The 22,180-nt window shown below is 38.6% G+C and overlaps 1 protein-coding gene across 2 annotated transcripts in view; it reads right to left on the reverse strand.

Moving 5' to 3' along the window:
- Positions 1–22,180, reverse strand: part of LOC100142007 (Krueppel-like factor 6) — a 193,115-nt gene that overhangs the window by 94,138 nt on the left and 76,797 nt on the right. The gene's annotated exons all lie outside the window — the stretch shown is intronic.

Genomic DNA, 22,180 nt, shown 5'->3' on the forward strand with positions numbered 1-22,180 from the left:
TAACGGTGAATAATTATATGTCGTAAATTTTTCCCCGCCACTACACAGGCTGTCCCTGAATTTGTGGAGGAAATAAAAATGTTTTATTGTGTTTGGATCACCAGGAGGCTCAAGTACCATTTTCTCATTCTTACCCTCTTTCATCAGATTTCTCTCGGGATGTATGGAATAAAATAAAAAAATCAGACGGTTTATTCTCTCCTCCTTTGTACTGATACCAAGTGATTTTTGCCTTTCTTTTATTGATTAAGAGCTCTCGAATATCAATTACAAAAGTGAATATCCCACAATAAAACTCCGATGTCGGTGATAACACGTAATAACTCATACATATGTATCAGCGTCTAAATCAGCATAGAAAATTTTTGCGTTTGCCATGTCACGTGGGAACCTCCTTTCCTGCTAAAAATCCTGCAAATTGCCTTCTGTGGCAGGATCGTCGCGTGTTATGTTATTGAATGGTGTCGTGGTTGAATGGATGACGTCACCAGGTGAAAGTGCAACCAGGTCGACGTTGTCACGAACGTTCCGAGCGGTGAACCGAGTTGTGCAGGTTGACATCAGCAGCCGGCCATGACTCCCTCGGCCATTACCGGACTGCTAATGACATGTGAAGATTTTAGGCCTGACGTGTCGATAAAAGCAACCTTTCAGACAATACACGAACAGGTTTAGTGGAATTACGCAAAAAATATTCGAGAAATTCTTCAAATTTTTGGTTTATAAACATTGAAGAAAACTATTTTGTGTGCGTACCTCAAATTTTTATTGAACAAGGTTCATTTTATAAATACTTTTGGAAAATTACAAGAAGAGACTTGTGACGAATCTTCTTGCCTTCAACTACTAATACAGAATTTATTATTTTTTGCTTCCTTTCCTTAAAAAAAAAACAAAATAAAACTCCCCTCTGACATCAAACAGAAGCCTTCAATTTTCTTGAAGTGATGCCACAAAATAATTCCACAAATCCTACTGACTGCGCCAATTAGGTTTGCAAAAAAACTTGTTTTCTTAGGCAGTATGTAGAAGTTACCAAAACTGCAATTTTGAATAAAATACGTGAAATGTTATTACAAATTTGACACTTAATGATAATCTCGTGGCAAAGAGGGTCTCCGTATTCGTGCAATCTCCAAAGTTGCGGCCGATTTTTGGATGGGTTGGATAGTGAGATAGGAGTAAAGTTTGATCGATGTAGCGTTTCACAAGAATTTCCATTAATTTCCAACTGGCAGAAAAATGTCTCCGACGAAGAAAAGTTGAAAATTTCCAAATTAGCCTTCCGCCTAGCAGTAAGTTTAATAATGCAAATTCCCGACTGTCACGTGTAAAATCGATGAAATTCCAATTTAACGTCCAATTTCATTAGTTCCCTCCGATATTATTTCATGTTGAGAAAATGTGAAAATAGTCGGTGAGGTATGGCAGAAACTTTTCAAATTTACGAATCCCCGATTTATTCGGGGCCTGACAGAAGGTTGGTTTATTAGCCGAGCCGATAGAGGCAGTCGCTGGCAGATCTTCTTGTCGTCTACTTTGGTCTGACACCCTTCTCGATATTTCCCCTCTGAAGTTCCTTCAACCGGAAAACAGCTAATGCAATCGACTCACCTATCACCGACCTAATTTCATAACGATTCTGAGATCGGACCGTGTGGTGCGATCGCTTTTTTCATCAAGTTTCGCCAGTAAAGAGAAACAAACAGTCGTAATTAAGAAGTCTTCGATACGTGCCCGGCGTTATGATTGCGTTCTCCGCCAACTGAATTCGAGCTCCATTAGAGAGATAACAGCAGCTCCGACGTATTATTTATCAAATCCCTGCTGAAAGTTGCACGATAATTATTGCGCCAAGAACGGTTGCACTTCCTTATTATTTTCGCGAGCAGCGATGCTTAACTTTTTCGCCGATTTTATGTGTTTACTTCATTGTCAACGTTTTAGTATCGAGTTATCTCAACAACCCCAAAACCCATTTCCGAACTTGTTTGTAACGATTATAGTTATGCTATGATTTATGCCACGTATAATGTTTCTTTCGACAAGTACATAAAACCCATTACAACTTTCCCAACTTTTTCCCCCTTTTCCCCATCTTATGACGAGTCACTATCCATTCTAACCAAGAAATTATCCTCCGCAAATACATGAAAATTTCATACATATTAAAACAGGCCGTAAAGCCGCGCTCGCAGCAAAACAACAGCCAAAACTCCCCGGAGCTTTGGCGGCCCGGCCCGGAGTTTGGCACGTAAATAGAAACAGCCGCGTGACACCGACACGTCCACGTCTCAGTAGGCCTATAAACTACCTCTTCGCACCGCAAAAGTCGCCTTCACGTCCCCTAGACCGACTCCAAACAGAAACGACAGCCGAAAGCGACGTCGTGACGAGGGTTTTTCGGAGATGCGTGCCCGGAACTCCGGAGAGAAAAGGCGAGCCTGAAATTTTGATGTGACGTCTAAGCCGGAGTGCGTTTTATTGGCGGAGGGTCAAGGGGCCGCAAGCTCGGAAACGGATCAAACTCTCACTGGAATTCGACGCCACCGCTCGAAATGGAATGACTTTGGTTTTCTTTATTTTACAATTCCTTGTTTGATCAGAGGGGCGCACGACAGGTTACTCAAAGACAAACTCAAACGCAATTTGCCCAAGACTCTCATGCACTCCATACACTCGCACAGATGGACACCACGCCAAAGCCATCAAAATTCAGCCTTACTCTTTATTACATATAAAAATGGCAAACTTCGAAAAAAGAAATCAAGAATGAAACGAAATGAAGGAAAAAATGAAAGACAAACGATAAAAAAGTGAATATATGAGAAGGGAAGATACAAAAATAATAGACAAAAAGCTGGAAAGATTAGGTTTCCCAAAGCCGTGGAGAAAAGGAAGTTGAATATGTAAAACATAGTCTACAAAGTTTAAGCAATAGTGCTTTAAAAATTAAAGACAAAGCTAAAATAGAAATATGTTTGGTATTTAAAGAAAAAGAACTTTTGACAAATATGTCGTCTTCAAGGGAATGAAGAAAAAGAGCGCAGAAAAAAATGGGTATAGAAAGAAAAGAATGCTAGACAGCCAATAGCATAAATTAAAAAAGTGTGGAAATTCTCGACATTCTCGACAAGTATATGGAATAAAGACAGGATAGAAGTGGTCAAAATAATTATAAAAATAATATACAAAAAAACACAGACCAAGAGGAAAAGAAAGTTCTAATTGCATTTGAAAAACAATACGAAAAACGTGAGGGAATACCAGAAGATCTAGAAGAAGACTGACAAAAAAAGAAAAAATTTATTCTACTCGTATGGAAGAAGGATAAGAAGAAAAGAGAACGATTGATGAAATCGAGAACAAAAAAAATATCTACTCGCGTTCGAAATGTAGAAAATGTTTGGAAATATTTGAGAAAGAAAACGACAGAGATGATTAAGATGAAAAGAATAGAAGTAGACAAACAAAAAAAGCAAAGAAATCAGCATCAATCACGAAAGAAGTTACAATATTATTGAAGAAACGAGAAGAACTACAGAAGAAAACATTACCAACGTGGCTAAGACGAAAAATAAATAAAGAAAAGAAGATTCAAATGTAAAAATAAATAGAACATAAAACTAAATAATATGCGCAAGAAGAAGGACGAAATTGTTGAACAAAAGAAATGGTGCTAAGCCAAAATAAAGATAAAAGTAGAAAAGAAGAAGAAGAAGATATTTTGGCATATTTTTCGACTGTTGCCACTTTGTAGCACTTGTGTTAAAGTTGGGAAGCATGTGGTTTTCGGCGAGAGCCAATAAATAACAATTGTCCTTTTGTCGCTGCCTAAAAAGGCAAGGCTGGGGATAGCTGGTCAAGTTGCAGTGTATAATTACGTAATCGAATGTAATTTTCGCGTGTTATTAGCGTTGCTTAAAAATGCGGTGCCGCCAAGCCAGTGATAAATGAGCACCGAAGGAACATGAATTTTATTATGGTGTATCAGGTAATACCAGCTATACACCACCCGATGGAAGCAATATAATGTACAAGCAATAAATTGATAGCACATTTACATGTTCCAGTACAGCGGTCGAGGAACACGAGTCATGCATACTAAACTCGCCCATAAACAATCCAGGACAAACACATCCACTCCTTCCGTCCGTTTTCTCATTGGCGGTCGTCGCAAAAATAGTTTGGAAAAACAAACGTTTGCGTCTAAGCAAACTCGCCGTTGTCATATTTCGGCTTTATCTCGGCAAAAAATCCTTTGGGCAAACGGCGCGACATGGCTAATAACCTGTCCAAAGTTGTAAAGTTGTGTAGTTGTATCAGCATTCTAAAAATGCAAATTAAATGTAATCCTCAGGTTTGCATTAACTCGAAAAGTGTAATCTCATCGAGGTCGCGCAGGACATAAAACGTTCCGCTGGAAAAACAACTACCGTATTTCTTCGCTGTGTTTCCAGAGTTGTCTACGTGCTCCGGCCAACTCCTAACTCTATCAACACATGTTACGGAGGCTGTCAGGTGAACGAAATTGGAGTTTATATACGGGATTTAGAGCGGTCTTGGCCACCGGCATCGAATAAATTTCGCCCGCACAAACCTGTCGAATTAGCGGGTTGACGAACGGAATTGCCGATGATTAATCTCCACCAGAAAACATAAATATTCCAACGAGATGATGAGAACCGAAATCGTGTTCTGGCATGATTTATTTTTCGCTCTGTTTGGGGATTCGACATTTTTTCATCCACCGAATTATAATTGCTGACAAGATGCCAACTGCACTACAAGTTGTAATGGCTGAAGCAGTTCCAAACTAACTGCACACAAGCAACTACAATCGTTAAGGGTGTGCAATCAGTCACATTGTTAAACAACTTTCCTGTTAACTAACTACATTGTGGAGCATATAATTAAGTCACTGTTTGTGTTTCGTTTTACCAAACTTCTCTATTTCATCCCCGGCAAAAAACTAAACAACAAAAAACAGAATTTTCGTGTAGTTTAAACTACAACTTGTTCGTTGGCTGGACTAAAATGTCGCTGAAAGGTTCCACAGAAAGGTCATCCACATACTCATCCTCGAAACCGAGAGAGAAAAATTACAACGAAGCCGTGTCCTGCGTAAGAATGCCATCAGTGAATTCTTGGATATGCCGTGATGTGTGTGTTTACTATCCTCGAAACAAGTTTCTTTCGCAACACGTTCTACCTGTTTAGCACGTACAAGTGGCACAATTTTATGTTTCATAACATCAAAGTGCATCACAATTTGTTATCACTTGAAAAACAGACCGTCGCTTATAAATTTCGGTGACCATTAATAAGTGCGAAAATAATACATCATACCACCGCGGCCATAAGTCACGAGTGATGAGATAACGTGATATTAATGACCGCCATAATTTAAAATAATGAGATCATTTAGAAGGGCTTTATTTTGAAAAAGTAAACCGAGAAGATGCACGGAATGTAATCAACAAGTTTAATATCAAATTTTCGATCGCCTGCCTCACTTGACAGGAAAGAATTGAAGCCAAAACTTCTCCGGTGAGACTGGCACTTTTGTTGGAAAAATAATTCCGGATCAATCGGCGCAAAACCATGCAAGCGATTTAATTAAAAGTTCACTTTGACGTGAAAGAAACTTAATTTTCATTCTTCCTTTGAGTTTAGCAAAATATTAATGAACCAAAATACGTACGTGCTCCGCGCCCGCCCGTTACCTACCTGAAACAATAAAATTTTATTAGAATGCATGCAACAAAATTCATGTAATATTTCCGCTGCGTGTGAAACGTTCAAGAGAGATACATTTCCAACACATTACTCGCTTAAATTCAAGCATTAGGGTTGCTGCGAGAGTATTTACTACGTGACTTAGAAACTTCATTAATTTTCTAGCAGGATCGTCGTCACAACACCGGAATTATATTAAACGAGGGAACAAAGCGCCTCTTTTTCCGAAATAATTGCAAATGTGTCCGAAATCCGCGTATGTTGATTGTTGAGTTGTACAATTTACCAGTTGAGTGGAGACATGAATAAAACATGCACAAAGTGTAAAACTCGAGGAATGCGGTAAATATGCGCAGCGGATGTCGGAGCAAACGTAATAATTATTAAAGTGACGGCCACGTTCGTCATTACAGAAACAACAAGCACCAGACAGTCACAAAATATGTCAACTCTTCTTTTATAGCGGTTTTCCGAAAGCTTTCTCGATAATTAATTTCAAGCCGAGTTCGCCTTTAAATTGATTCCGAATGAGGAGGTTGACCTCTAAGAAGCACTTCTGGCTTTAAACCGTCCCGGAATAATTCGAGTCAACCATCAGAGGGATCTGTTCTGATTAGAGTTCCCTTGTTTTATTTCTAGCAGTAAAACAGAGTGCTGATGTCTAATGCCCGCAGTTCGATTTTTTGCATCGAATGTTTTTGTGGAAGTTTGATGGTTTGGAAAGCATGTTGTAAAACTGTAGCAACAACGTAAGCCGTTCGACCAATAAACCAGGAATTACTTTCACATGTATACTATAAACGTAATGAATTTGGGTGATTCCTGTGTGTATACAAAACATCAGAGGAGTTTACGGCTTGCCCCGAGATAAGTTCATCTCGCTTTACGACTGCAACCTTCTTTCTAATTTATATGATGCAAATATTGAGATTTGTTTTATTGCCTTTTGACAAGATTTAACTTCTTTAGACGGATTTTACGGCCGTTTTATTCGAGGGGGCGGCCGCAGCCCCATTGTTGCTCGAATTTTCGGCCAAGAGAAATAACCAAATTGGCGCAGTCAGTTGGGAGAAAAAAAAATCAATTAGTCCTTTCTGATTGTAGTGATCCTTTGGCGCTGGAGCTCCATTATGAGGTGGTAGTTTGCACGGCGTCGTGTTCTTCTTATCTTTAGCAGCCAATAACTCTGAGCCCGCTATCTCGTGTGTAAACAATAATTTGGCCCGCTAACGACTGTTTGATGAGGCGGTGGAGGGCAGGTCTCGTCACATTTTCTAATATTTCGCAATTACGTATTATTTTAGTGTGCTGTCAGTGCGTTGGATTGATCACGTCGGAGTAGCGGAGCGTTTCAGAGTTTCGAAGATCGATCAAGTTGGGCGGGATAATTGGGCGAGATCGGCGCTGGAGGAAGGAGGTGAAATATGGCGATGAAATTGGATCGCGATTCCTTTCATTAAAACTCGTTAACGAAATGGTGGCAGTCTATATGTGGCAGCGGCGTATGCAAACTACAGGTGGTCTAGCACAGGCCCAGAAATCGGGGACTCTCGACTCAACTCAAGAGTCTTTAGCAGAGACAGTCATAATGGACCATTACCGAAGGCGAAATGAGTTTACATATGTTCAAGTTTCACGTCTGCAGCCGGCCAAAGTACCGAGGGAGGTTTCGGAAGCGAGGGGCGAGCAGCAAGTTTCTGGTCCACTGCTCGGGTTGCAACACTCACTGTGGTAACTTTGAGCTCCGATATTTAATCACCCCGCCCGCCATCGGATTCCAGATACTTGAACTTGTAATTGTAATGTCATTCATACTAAACCGAGAAATGTGAGGCCGGGAGAGGGACGGCGCCGTTCCCCATCTCGGTTAATAGGATTAAGAACGTTAAAATTCCCGAATGCTAACTGGAATATCGTTTAAACTTCAAGAGCATTTCTCGCTGCAATATGCTCCTCAATTTCTTTAAACCAACTGGGGCGCTTTAACCAGAATGTTTCATTATCGTGCCGACTTGATACCAGACTTTCTTAATGTAATTTAGATAAAGCGATCGCCTTCCGCCAATGAAAACGCCGAATACAATTTTCATCAGTAATATTACCCCCGGAAAAATGAGGAACTATCGTTACTCCACGACAGAATACGTGCGCCGTGCCAAAAAATATTTAAATTAGCAAGTCTGAAATTCCATTATAAACTTTTGTCAAGTCAGCAAAGTTTAAATGAAAAATTAGGATATATACAAAAATAATGGCAAGACTCCCCCGACTCCGTCACGCACAAGGGACTATTTCCGTACCATAGATAGCAAGAGCTGCCAGATTAGAAATTTAATTGGTCGCGATACCTACTGGAGAGAACCCAAACAACTTCTTCCTTCGTGTTCTTTTCTTTAATGTATTCGGGGAAATGTGAACGCCATTATCGCCGCTCGGACGCGCGCAATCTTATAACAGCCCATCTGCGTCACGGCAGTTTTCAGAAATGGTCGCTGCAATGACATTTGTCCCCAAAAACGATGCTCATCTGTTGTTCGAGAAAGAAACTTCCTAACGAGTGTTTGAAAGAAGATGTTGCCCTCGCATGGATCACCGACATGATTAGAATCCATTCGCGACACGTGATGCACGATTCTATTCCAACTTGACGAGATTTAATCTTTTGTTTTGGACAAATGTAATAAAAACACCATACTGCTATTCTTTGTTGTTAAACCGTGCGTAAGTTCTATTTCGTCGATAGACTTGCAGGTACCATCACTTACAATTTCTGCAGAAGTATGTGTTGCGTGCCAGTCATGGTCGCGCCAGCTTGTGGCGGAATAATTCCGGGCTCTTCGAGTGTATTGTTAACACACGCCACATCTACAATCATTCCCGTGCATAATGTACAGCAGCAACTCTGGACGCCATCTGTCCCGGCACCCCTGCTATTGAGCCACGAAATAATGTTTATTTAATGCCTACAAGGATGCTGCTAACCATAAACGTGAACCGTAAGAAAGAAGTTGGCCGAAAATTTTAACAATACATAAGACGGAACATCCCTCACTCGCGCAACAACCAAACAAGATACATTATTAACGTCTCGCCCTAATAGAATTTTTTAATACTCATTAGCCTCTCTTGAAGAATCCTCCTAACTTAATTATAATCAATTTTCTGATAAGCGATCCAATCAGGCGCAACTTTTTATCCGACTGGTTATAGGACTTAACAGAATCAGCAATCAGAGAATAAGCACTCCCCTCCGCGATACATTTCTTATTAAATCAGCGAGGAAGCTTTGTAACAATTCGCACAATAGCACAGGTAATTCATGGCAAAGATGCACGTGTCGCAATGTTTCGGATCCATTGAGTGTGAATATAAATCAGCGTCGTCCTCATAAAGCGAACATAAAATTTTCCGGAGTTAAGCTCGGCTCAATCTCGACGCAAGCCTTGTTTACGGGATCCTGCATAATTGTTCATGGTCAAGATTTAGCTCTTTTGATGTGGAACAAGCTTTGTTGTTAAATGCGCACGATTGGATGTCAATGAAGAAACCGTTTCTGCGTTTCTTGAACAGTTGCCAAGAGCTGGAAGCAATAAAGTTCCCGCCCAAGTGGCAGCAAACAAAATTGTATTCGAGACCAGCGAAATGGTAGGAATGTGTTAAACCCCAGCTTTGAAAAAATTGATAACGCGTTGGGATCAAGCGCTGAAACTTGCATTCCATTCCCATAAATCTTTAAAACGTGATAATCCCTGACGCTTTTTACTAATGCTAAATCTAAATTATCTCTTCCATTTCTTTGTGGCATTTTTATAAATTCCTCTACTAATTCCAGGGAATCGTAGTGTAAAAAAGGGTTCTCTGACAAGCAGCTCAAATCCACTTTCAATTTAAAGCTTCTTTAATGCAGGCGTTTTACCCCTTTATTGCTATAGATAAAAAATTATCGAGCTTATTGTAAGCGAAAGCGATGAAACATCCAGACTGAACACTAATTAAACAAAACCGGAAGCTCTCACGCGCACTATCAAAGGGTTTAACGTCTCGAAATTAAATGGACCATAACGAGCCGTAAAATAGAGCAAATTCAATCGGAGAAAAATAAAGAAATTCAAACAGACTCGGATCAGAAATTATGTCACAGCGAGCTCCTTCTGCCGCATTGTTTCGCGATCGAGAACCGATTTCGTGCACATATTGAACGAATCGGTTGATAGTGGGTTTGTCAGGTAGGCGGCCGGCCGCCTGGTGCTTTTGATATATAGCACGTGATTCAATGATGGAGAACACATTTATAATAATTTTCCCTTATTGATGTCGCGAAAGTCTGCGTAAACAACGTTTGTATATCGACGAAAGTGATTTATATCTCCTGCGTGCCGGACCAATCAATCCCGCATTTTAATAACGCGCCTTCAAAGACCACCCTTGCCAAATTTTTCTACTGGCGGTGGTACCACATACTACCAAATTTATTCGTGACACTTTTATTTTAATAAAAAAAGCTGGCAGCTCCAGCTTCTGTAAATAGCCTACAGAGCATGTACCTATACCTGGAACAATTTTATTATACATTTTTTATATATTATATTTTATATATAATAAATATATAGCCTACAGAGCATGTACCTATACCTGGAACAATTTTATTATACATTTTTTATATATTATATTTTATAAAAATTATTGTTCGAAAATATAATACGAGTGTATAAGAGGAATTAGTTGAGATGTTGAGATTGCAATAAGTTGTACTCTATTAAAAATACATACTTCTGATGAAAAAGATGATTTAGCTAAAATAATACCACAGAAGATTTTGGAAGCCACTAGATTTAGATTTAAAAAAAGCATTACAATGCATAAGATTTACATTGATTTCGTCATTTTACACCTTACTTTCTAAAATTACAATAAGTAAATAAAGAGACTGTGCTGTGCAAATTGTTCACAGGTCATCTAGTGAGTAGATCCGGCGGCTGCATTTATCATTTCGCTAATCAGTCTTGTAGGGTAAAACAAACGCGGGATGTGTTCAGTAATCCGGCTTTGGTGATCAATAATTGAAACAAGCACTTGAAAAGGACGCATTAGATAGTGATGTGTGTCGTAACAACATTTGCATGCGCTCCTAATGAAAACGAGATGTTTCGAAGGCTCGATATCGCACAATAGAGCGATCCTGTATGTGTCAGGCTCTAGTTCGCGATGATGAATGGGATGAGCTGCAGCAGCAGCAGCAATCGGGGACAAATGACATCTTGTAGTTCTTCCATTATTGATATTTCAATTACTCCCGATGCACACATTTCCACCGCTGAATTAAATCCGGTCGTCGTTTAAATTTCATGGGAGTTATTGGCGGGGCAAGTCTTTGAAATATTCCGGGAGGTCATCAAACGGTTTCCCGGTGTTGATTTATGGATGTATCGGGTCCGGGAATGGCCACAATCGAAACGCCGACCCTGGCAATCAACCCGGCTTAGTCACGTGACCGACCAGCCATTACCATCCGAGCTTATATAACTTGTGTACAGCTGACCGGAATCGTCCGGAATCGTTCCGCCAACTCCGGAACACTGCCTTGTGACGATGAACCAGTTGGACGGCGGCATTCCATTTATTCGTGCGGTTTTTTCCGAATTGGACTTGAATAGGAATCGTAAAATTCGAACGTTTACCAAGATTTGCCCTTCATTCATATTTACTCGGCAAGCGTCCAACCCCAACCCTTTTTTAATCGAGTGCAAAAGTTGGATTGCTTGCACTTAGATTTATTACTTATCCATGTTTCAAAAGGGAATTCGCTTGTTGCAAGTTTGTGTCTATTTCGTTCCAGGGACAAATAAATTCGGTCTAAATTATTACCTCGTTGAACGTAAATAATGCAATGAGTTTATCTGCGAACCGGAGGACGGTGTGCGCTCAGAATCCTCAATAGCGAGGTCATCATCCTTCACACTTCCTGAACACAGTACAGTCCTACGTAGGGCATTAAAACTCTAATACAAATCGATCCAACTTAAACAAACAAGCTTTGAATATGGAAACCTACTAACTGACTACAATTTGCTAAAATATCTCATTATGTTCACTTTACCAAATATTCCAAGAATTTCAATTCTAATTTATCTAATGGTTTGCAATGTGAACGAATCCAATAACAGCGACGATAGAATGAATTACGAATTAACCGTTCGTGTTTGTGTGACTGTGAATAAATAAATATTGGTCGAACGGTTATGTTTAACTTTACGCACGAAATACAAACACATTATGCGTAATATTGATTCTAGATATTTAACCCATCCCATTCAACATTCTTCCATCAGAGTCTTTCACAACATCAAGTAGCAAATTTTCTACTACCTGCTCTTTGTTTAAAATTACAAGCGAAAGATAGTTTCAGCTAAGTGATGAAAAATGTTTCCGATATTACGTATTAATATATGAAAAAGAGTGGGGTTCCGTTTCGCTTTCGGAACCGTCGTCTTGATGAAATATTCGGAGTAATTTCAATATTAAAGGGAATGTTTTATGTGAGTCTAACTCTAGTAAACACTATCCGCGGGCATTGTTGTCGCCCGAGTCCGTATCAAAATATCCGAAGCGATATTATTATGGATGAGTCAAGTTCAAAGAAATCTTTCACCGGTTAGTTTGTGAGTAGAATGTCGTGTCGTGATAAAACGTTGCGGCCTTTCCCCATTTTCCTACCATCACCTGCCCTAAACTAATTACGATGAAGTTGTGGAAAGTAGAGGATGGCAGAAGAGTCTGAGGAAAGTAGATTAGCGACCCAGATAATCAGTACAGCGCCGTTCTGTGTAAATACGGGCGACACTTGCTCGAATCGAAGTGCAGCGTTGGGTCTAACGAACCGCAACCATCACCGAGATAGACAATAAAAATGATAAAATCACCTGCGATCCCGTCTATCTCGTCCTTTGAACAGTTCAAAGCGGGACAGGATGGACGCCGTCCGACCCGGATTACTCCGGCTAATCTCCTTGTCGGATCGGATTAGTAATTACGGTTGGCGAATGTGCGAAAACATGCGTAGATTCATTATATTAGCAATCTGGGGTGTCAGCCGCAACAGGAATAAATAATCGCACTCCGAGCCGATGATGAAGCGGGAAATAGGGTCGCATATAGGTTATCGGGACGAAATTAACCCTTGCCAAATGCCGACTTGGAGAGACGGACGACGGCTTGATTACGGTTTCACCAACAATTGGATTATGTCAGCTCTTCAAAAATTAAATTAACGCAGCTCGAACTATTGCTACCGTTACGTGCAAATTACCAACGCAAAGAAACATTTATATGGCCTGCATTCAAAGCAAGATTTACACAGTTCATTTGTGTGTGAAAAAACAAACTGCTTTGGGAGAAAATTTTTAGGCCAGTTTTGAGCGCCTAAAAGCCTGAGCAACATTTGCAAACACAACGCAGCGAAACGGCTAAAACTTGATCCCAAAAATTAGTTAATCCTTTGTTAAATGACGCCTGTGTCGATGGCTCCGTTTTAGTTTGTTTGACAACGGTTTAACTCCAACAATGCCGCTCTCATAACAAATGTAGCCGTCAATGGACGCATTATATTCCAAATTGCTCGTCCAAATTTAAGAAATTAGCACCGGAGTCGTAAGACAAAACCACCTTTATTGAATTCGTTGAAAGCTCTCTGAATAAAAAAACAATTAGGCTCATGTGTCTTTCAACTATTAAATTACAGCTTTTCCATTAATTTGTCAGTCGCAATTGTGTCAAATGACCACCTTCGAGCTTCAGTACAACTTGACTAACAATTTATGCACGATAAATTATTGTCAATTAAGTCATGCCGGCGGACAAGTTCGTGGGGTAACGATCTGTTGGAAAAACCTATGTAAATAAGCTCCAACATCAGGGCCTTAGTCGCTGTAATTTATTTTCTGCATTTATTTCCAGAAACGTTTCGTTAACTGAGATTGTCTCTAACAATCTCGCCGGGCTGATTCAATTTATGTACTTATCTGTCCATTTGAAATTTAAATTTTTTAGTATACAGAGTGCTCCAGAAATGTCCACAGCTTTTCAGTTGCGGTAGGTAAGTAAGATTCTCGCCAAGACAAAACCCTCATAATTTATGAAAATACCGCTCTCTATTCAGGAGAAATGACTGAATTGAAGTTTAATCCTGTCTTTCACCAGTCTTTGTATTTTATTCATAGTAAATCGTCTCGCTTCGAATCGGCAGAATTATCAATTAAAACATATTATTTCTTGTCAGCTTGTTTCGAGATAAGTTACCGTTTTTAATCCCATTTGTAACACCCGAGTTGTTTTCCGACGTAATTAATTAATTTATATAAATCAAAAGCAGTGAAAAATTCGCCCCAATTTTTCACTCAAAGCGTAAAAAAGCTTGTTCAAACCCTTGAGGCATTAGTTAAATTTCACGCTCATTTCATAAGGATAATTGTGCCAGGAGGAGGTGTAGTTTGTCTTATTTAGAATTTCGGATGCTGAGGTTTCTTTGGGGTGTCGGCGGCGCTTGTGGAATGCAAATCGTTGGCGTTGTTTTCGCTGTAATCTTAAATTTAACGTGGAAAATTTCCTTTAATCGAATAAGAAACCTAAATAGGTTGAAGACGGCACGAATTGAATTTTGCAGTCAAAATACACTTTATGGGATTATCATAAATTAGACGGCGCTGCGTGTCCTTAGATCGCGTCTTAATGCCTCATTCATATGCGGCCGGTGATCGCGCCGTGTTGCGGCCATGATGAATATTTAATATTTATCTCGTCTTGGCGCGGAGACGCCGCCGAAGACGACGACGACGCCGCCGTCGATGTGCTCCATTGCGACACCTCGCATGCAGATCGATTATTGCAACATACACTTTTCACCGATTTCAGTAATAAAAAAAGTTCGCAACCTGATTTTTCTAAGTACAAGGCACTCAAAGTTTTAACATCTCTCAGAAAATGAACAAGAAAAAACAGAACACGAAGAATGTGTAGCCAATTATCCAGAAATTAATCTTTTGGAAAATAAAATTTGTAAGAAAAGTAGGTTTGACCAAGTATCCGGTCACAGATTTCAAAAAAAAAATTCGTAGTTTTTATGTAAGCGAAAAGAGACAAATCGACCCAACAAGATTACTTAAAATAACAATGTTTGAAGTAGTTGCGGATTAAATTAAAACCATCTTCAGCAAACTACATGAAAAATGTTGTTAAAGTTATTATTTTTATAGTGAAGAGTTCTCCTCGAACCAAAAAACCTTAAACAAAGATAGCATTTGCGTAAGTGGGTTTTTTTCAAGGATTATACAGTGCAGACCACCCCGTGGCCCAGTTGTGGTCGAAGAAAACAAGAAGAAATTAAAGGAAATAATACGAGTATTACGCCCTCCAACAGAAAAAGTGAAAAAAAAACGAGGAAACTCTAAAAAAGTGAAAAAACTGGAAAAAAAGTTTTCACAATCTTTACAAATCCAAGAAAATACTGAAGTAGCTTGGCACATTATAATTTTTTGAAGAAGGGTCTTAAAATAGATTTATCAAAATTGATCTGACCATTATTTCTGTAAAGGTGAGTTTATACATATACATATTTCTAATATTTCTAGATTGTTTGATTGTACAGTTTTGTCATAGTCGTTGAAACTGCAACAATGTTCATTATTTAATAATGCGGATTTGGTTTTAAAGGGTGGTGGCGATTTATCGAAAAATCAGGAAATAAGCTAGTCTGTAAAGTGAATTTTATATTTGTAAAAATATTTTATAAAGATATACCTAATAGTCAAAAGAAATCAAAATAATACAAATTGCCTTATCTGAACGTTTATAGTTACTTAGACGTCAAATTAAAAAAAAATACACTTCATCTACAAAAACTGTAGGAAACATTAATTAAATTTAGCAAAAACAGCCACAGAAAAAATATCCTGACAATGAAAAAATTATAAAAAAGGTAAACATTTTTGCAACACTTTTGTTGTTGAAGATGCCACTGAACATTACTCCCTCAAATGTACTCGACTATTATTAGTTTCGTAAACTTGGAAATAAAGTACTCAAAAGACGAAAACTTCGTTAATACTTCATTTTTTTGACGAATTTTCCAACGCTAAAGTCAATATTGCAGCCTCAATATCTCAAAAAATAAACGGTGATTTCTTTTGACTTCTACTAATATTCATCTCTATAAATATGCGCACAATAATCAAGTTCATCCCGCATTTTAAATATTTTCATTTTTATTTATTTAAATAATTCCTGTTAATGTTGATTACCGACTTTTTTGTTTGTAAAATCGACAAATTGTAATTATTTGTTGGAAGAAAGCTTAATTTAGTTAGTTAGTTCTGGTTTTGTCACAACAATCTGTAAAGTTGTAAATCAGTAGTACAATGAATGTTGATGATTATTAATAAGCGTTTTTTTATTTTGCAGTTGGTTAACAAAATTCGGATTTTTTTTTAATTTATAAATCTCTCAAACACTCAAGATGTTTCGAGAATTCGCAGCCGGAATTCTCGGGTTGGGAAAAAAATAAGTCGAGAAATCAGAAACCCTAATGTACCTAAAAGACATTACAGTGTTCAGAATTTAATTTATATTCACCTAGAAAAATCTTATCTTGTTTTTTTACCAAAAATAAACAAAAGTCTATGTCCGTGCTAAATATACTTCGACATTAATTTTAGTGAATAAAGTTTAAATTTTGTTGAGACTGGACCTATGTATGATAATTAATAACAAAAAGGTTCAAAAAATTTGTTTTCAAATGTATTAAAAAAAATGAATTAAGTTTAAAGAGCAACCACTATCGTACCAAGCTGGAAATGATGTCTTTTTCATTTTTGAGAGGGATAAGTTAAAAATCTGCAAAAAAAAGGAGTTAAAAGCTATAAATTTATAGTAGTGTAAAAGAATTAGAACCAAAAAGAATTAAAGTATCTGTTGTAATAGATATTCGGAAAATTTAAAATTCAAGTTGACTATTGTTTCCGGTAATAAGCAAATCTAATTTAGGAAAATAGATAGATCATCTTCAGGACCCACTAAAACAACGAAACAATATCGACCACATCTATTTGTATATTAAACGACAACATGGTCTGCTAACTTATGAGCTAGAATCTTCTGCTCTAAATTGTTCATAAAAAATACAGCAGGTAGAGGTGATAACGAAGAATCCACAGCTAGACCTAATATTTGATCGAAATATTAATTATTGAAATGAAAAAAAAATTGATTTAAAGCTATATTTTTAAAAATTGATAAACAATCAGATGAGAGAATTGGGGGAAAAATTTTGAATTATTTTCCATTTTTGCTCCATTTAACCAAAACTTCAGTAAACTTTGAGCCAAAACTCACAATTTGCACAAATATCGATCTTTCTGAAAGCTCTTGAGACACCCCTTCGTACAGTTTTTCAAATTTGGAAGCCAGGAAGACGAGAACGTCTCCTTTGATGATTTCCTTGTGTGCGAGCCGAAAAATAATATTTAATTATTACGGCGTCTTTGGTGTGCAGCACACGATTCTGGTCCACAATAGAGCACGTAATTATCCTTTGTTTAAAGAGGTGCATGACTGTCGAGAATGGTCCAAGTCGAATGGAGGAGCAAAGGCTGGCGTCTGTGTCGTAGTCGTGTTCCGCTTGGTCGATGAATCGTCTCTGTCGAATTTTGATTTTGTGTTCAAGACCTCGGGATAAATCCGCGCGTAACAGGATAATAAGTAAGTACATAAAGAGGCCAGATAGCGCCGACTTTCATTATTTCCAGGGCTGCGAGTTATTCGCCTCAATTTAGCACCGCTAAAAGCCATAAACCTGTGACATTGTAGCGAGAGGATCTGTGCAATCTTGTTCCTGCTGTAATAGCTGTATTTTATCGAACTCTCGTATCTCTATACTCAATTTACTAAGTCGATTTATCGAACACGGACAAAACGCATATACGCACAATGAATTGCCGCCAGATAAAGTAAATATTGAACAATTCAATTTTATCGAGTTTACGCCATTTTCTGGCAGACGGCGGTTTACGCCTTCACTGTGTTTTACGGTCGCTCGACGGGCTATATTAAATATTTCACCGCACCGTCAAACTTTCAGCCTTGAAAACGGAAAACAATTTAATAGACTCGCAGATTTGACGAAGGAAGAGAGTGGAAACGACGAAAAAAACTGACAAAACTAACAGTAGGTCACAAAGCCGTAAAATTTCAGGTGATAACGACCCAACTTTCCTCGCCTTTTTCTAATTAGCAATCCTTTATGGCCAAACAACAAAGGTTCAATTTTCGTCGTCCATCACGAGTCCGCTTTCTCACAGTCAAACAACTCGCGTTTGTTTAATACCCACATCACGCCAATTAGGTTTATTGTGTCGAATTCTTCGGTGATCGGAAATATATGCATTATTCATCGGCCAGTAAAATTCAGAGAGTACGCTGCAAATGCAGAATGGCATTTGCAGAGTAATCCAGTTAGGTAAGTAGTTCGGGATTACGTTGGCCGTCCCATTCCTGATATTGAAGTATTGAAAATTACGTTTCGTGTCAGATGCATCGAAATCCGAGTCGGGATATATCCCGGGAAAGTTTTGGTTTTGCCAGTCGTAAAACACGAATTTTCACAAAATAGGAGGATTTAGAAGAGTTTTGAAGGGTTTTATTAATGCACTTTCAGTTTAAAATTTATGAAAAGTCGAGGAATTGCGCTTTTAATGCCGGCGAACTAATGACTTGCTTTATTTACAATTACCAGTGTCTCCGCGTCGCGAGGCTCCTTTCATTAGACGCAAACTTCTTTATTCCACTTTCATTATTAATCAGGTAAGAATTACAAAGAACTTGCTTAAAAATTATAATTACAAAAAAGCATTCGGTCTGAATTAAACTGAAAATAGTAGAAACTTCCCGTCTCGAGCCCGCCCTAATGGTAAACACATCAAAGCACGAATTGCAAATTGAATAAGAGCCTTAACCCAAATTGCTTTTTCATTATCAACAAAATATAGTTAGTTTTAGATTATAGAAGTATAAATTAGTGTTGGCGTATCTCTCGCCTGTCATCAGGTTAAGAACTAACGATCTGACACGGAAGAGAATCGAATTTTCGGTTGACGCTTTGTTGCAAAACTCGATTATATTTGTCGCGAATCAACTAATTGCTTCACACGGAATGTACTCGTCGCCTTTGAAAACTTGAAGATGTTTACTCGAAAGAAATTAAATAAAACAAGCCGTTATTCTGATTAGTTTGTTTACAATGTAATCGATATATCAATAAAGATAAATCGGCGGCTCCGCTTTGTCATCCTCCGTCAATGTAATTCTCGAACCGTATAAAATAATTCTAATTTTAGCCATTTATACCCAGCCAATTTACACGCTTCTGCAGCTCCACGCAAAATATGAATATTTTTAATGATGTCCAATTTCCTTGTTAATCGCCTTTGGAAAACTTCAAAAAGCCAATTAAAACGACTTAATCACACCTTCAAAACTCAAAAATCGCAATAAACCAGTAACCGAAGCTTTAACGAGTGATCTTATCTGTGATTTTTATTTCCCTCCAGTTTCATCAGAACGTAATTATTATCCGGGTTGTTAAAGTCGCGGTAACAAAAATCAACGAGAACTCTAACCAGTGGCGAGTTACGAAAAAGTTGCAATCCGCTGTGGTTGCTTACCGGTTTTAAGAAAGATTTTCAAATGGTGCTCCCTATTCCGATCTTTTGTTTGATGATTCAAATGAGTGAAAAGTTCAGGCGATGGTGTAAAAATCGAATCGGACGGACGTTGATGGAGATAACGCCTCGTCCTGACGCAATCAGGATACAACTTTTACAGCTGCTGCCATTATGTACCTTTATGGGTGAAATATTTACGGCGCGAAATGAAATGAATGTCAGGCGGATTGAGGGCGTTGGAAAAAATTCTTGTTAATTTTATTAAGCGAGTCGGAGGCTCCAACAAGTGCCCGGTAAATTTTAAATGCGGCAATATGTACGCGGAAGGTAGACCATATCCCGTCGAAAGTGTCGTCATGAATCCGAGCGTGTTTCCCGATGATCCGGTTAGACTTGTGATCGGTTTAACCGGAAACGGAAAGCCGCGACGGAACCTGCGTTCAGATAACCCAAGCCCGAAAACCGGCTCGCAATAATTCATTTGACTTTTTAATTGTTTTCGAGTGATCGGCTCGCTTCTCTCTCTCGGCTCGAAATTAATTGGTTCGAGGCACTTTTATCAACACAATTTTAGACGCTTTGTTGTTCCTGATAAATTCACGTAATTGAAACTTGAACGGACAAAGCCTCGCACTCTCAATTGGAATATAATTGAAACAATTTTCTTTAATCAAAGATTACAGCCTGCCAATTTTCTGATTCATTTCGGAAAGTGACGACGGAAGCGGACCCGGAATTTGAGAATTATCTTCATCGTTTTATTGCTGGTGTAATTCGCATTCTGTTTGATGTCGCTTATTGTGAGCTTGTTTATTGCCATATATCCTGAAATGTTACACTGCAACTTTGATTTTAATGTCCTTTTACGAAGTTCGTAATGACTGCTTTCAGGCAATTATTGCTGCATTTACTTCTCTGACTAATTATCCAATTTAAACTTAAAGGGGTTGAATAATTGCATTCGCAGTATAGGCGAACAGGTTATGTTAGTTTACTGTTTGCCACCCGAAGCTCACTAACCGATAAATATGATGATACAACATCCAGACAACTCCAATACCGAATTGATTTCTCATTAGAGTATTCCACTCAACTTCGCTCCCTGCTCCAACACTCAAACCAATTAAACATTTGTTCCTCGAGACCTCTCGTCGTGTTCTTACAACCAGACGACGACTTTATTATATTTTTCCGAGTGTTTAAGCAAACATATTTCACAATTTTTCTCATTAAAACGCATATTTGCTGTTCAACGAAAACGATGAACTTTAATACAATGAAAAACTTGGCGCTTATAAAACCAAAAAACAACACAACTTGGGCACGCCGTAATTACGCCTTCGAAGCGTAATGTGATAAGAATCTATAGAATAAGTTTTGCACCAAACTTGGAAAAAACTAAGTTTGAAACTCTTACTTCCACATTTTAAACTCATTTTTTGTTTCGAGCTTTCAGACTTATTAAAACGAGGTCCAATTTTCGAACAAAGTGAACCAGGTATTTAAAGCGACCCTTGTCCCAATTACACCCCGAGCAAAGTATTTTAAAATCCAAAACAAAGAAAATTAGGCCAGGACCAAAGGGACCCTTGAATGAAACACAAATATATCCGTCCACAAAGCCGGGCTCGCAGGCACTTGTACGAAATTGAAAAGATAATCATTATTTACATTTAAAATAATGAATTTTTGCTCGAATAATTGGGGCTGTGGTTGCTGGAATTCGTCTAAATAAGTGATCGCTATTGATGTGGCTGCAGGTCCCGCGGGGGCCACTGCTCTAGTCCGTCCTCTTTGCGCTCATTTCCTCGACGCACTACTGTCTCTGTGTTATTTTACCGCTTAGAATGCGTAAGACCGTTTTAGTGGCGGAACATCAACATTCCGAGTGCGTTTCGCTCGAGAAAATGTCTCGTCTTTTCAGAACTGTACCTACAAGAGTTGTAAAATTTAGATGAAGCTAAGAGCACTCCCGGCTTTTACTTTGGCTACGGAGCTGTGACTGAATGGGGAAGAATTAGTTTTATTGCGTCATAAACGCCCGAAACAGATACGTACCAAATCCGACACGATAGTTTTACAAATCGATCGTGACCGTGAACCGAATGCCGATGCACAAATTAACTGCATCGCAACCAATTACACCGAACGATCCCCAAACTTACAACAAGCTTTCAGCCCTCATCAGCGTACAAAAATGTTAAAAAAACGGCGGCTTAATGACCAAATTTTTAACACCAAAGCGCTTAAAAAAACAAGTTGAACTTTATGATAGCTGAAAAACCGGCCACAAATCGAAACCACATTTTTTCTGGCTCGTTCTCATACATGTTATGGCTTAAAAACTGTGGTGTTTTTATTTGGAAACTAGTCTCGGCGTAATCCGAGTTGTCTTAAGAAATGGCGGATGCGCCGGGCGAGTGGAGGAATTACACCGAACGATCCCCAAACTTACAACAAGCTTTCAGCCCTCATCAGCGTACAAAAATGTGAAAAAAACCGGCGGCTTAATGACCAAATTTTTAACACCAAAGCGCTTTAAAAAAAATAAGTCGAACTTTTTGATAGCTGAAAAATCGGCCACAAAACGAAACCACATTATTTATGGCTCGTTCTAATACATGTTATGGCTTAAAAAATGTGGTGTTTTTATTTGGAAATTAGTCTGACGGCTTCTCCGGCGAAATCCGAGATGTCTTAAGAAATGGTGGATGCGCCGGGTGAGTGGAGGA

Source organism: Tribolium castaneum, chromosome 1, assembly GCF_031307605.1.
Source record: "Tribolium castaneum strain GA2 chromosome 1, icTriCast1.1, whole genome shotgun sequence".
NCBI classification, from domain to species: domain Eukaryota; kingdom Metazoa; phylum Arthropoda; class Insecta; order Coleoptera; family Tenebrionidae; genus Tribolium; species Tribolium castaneum.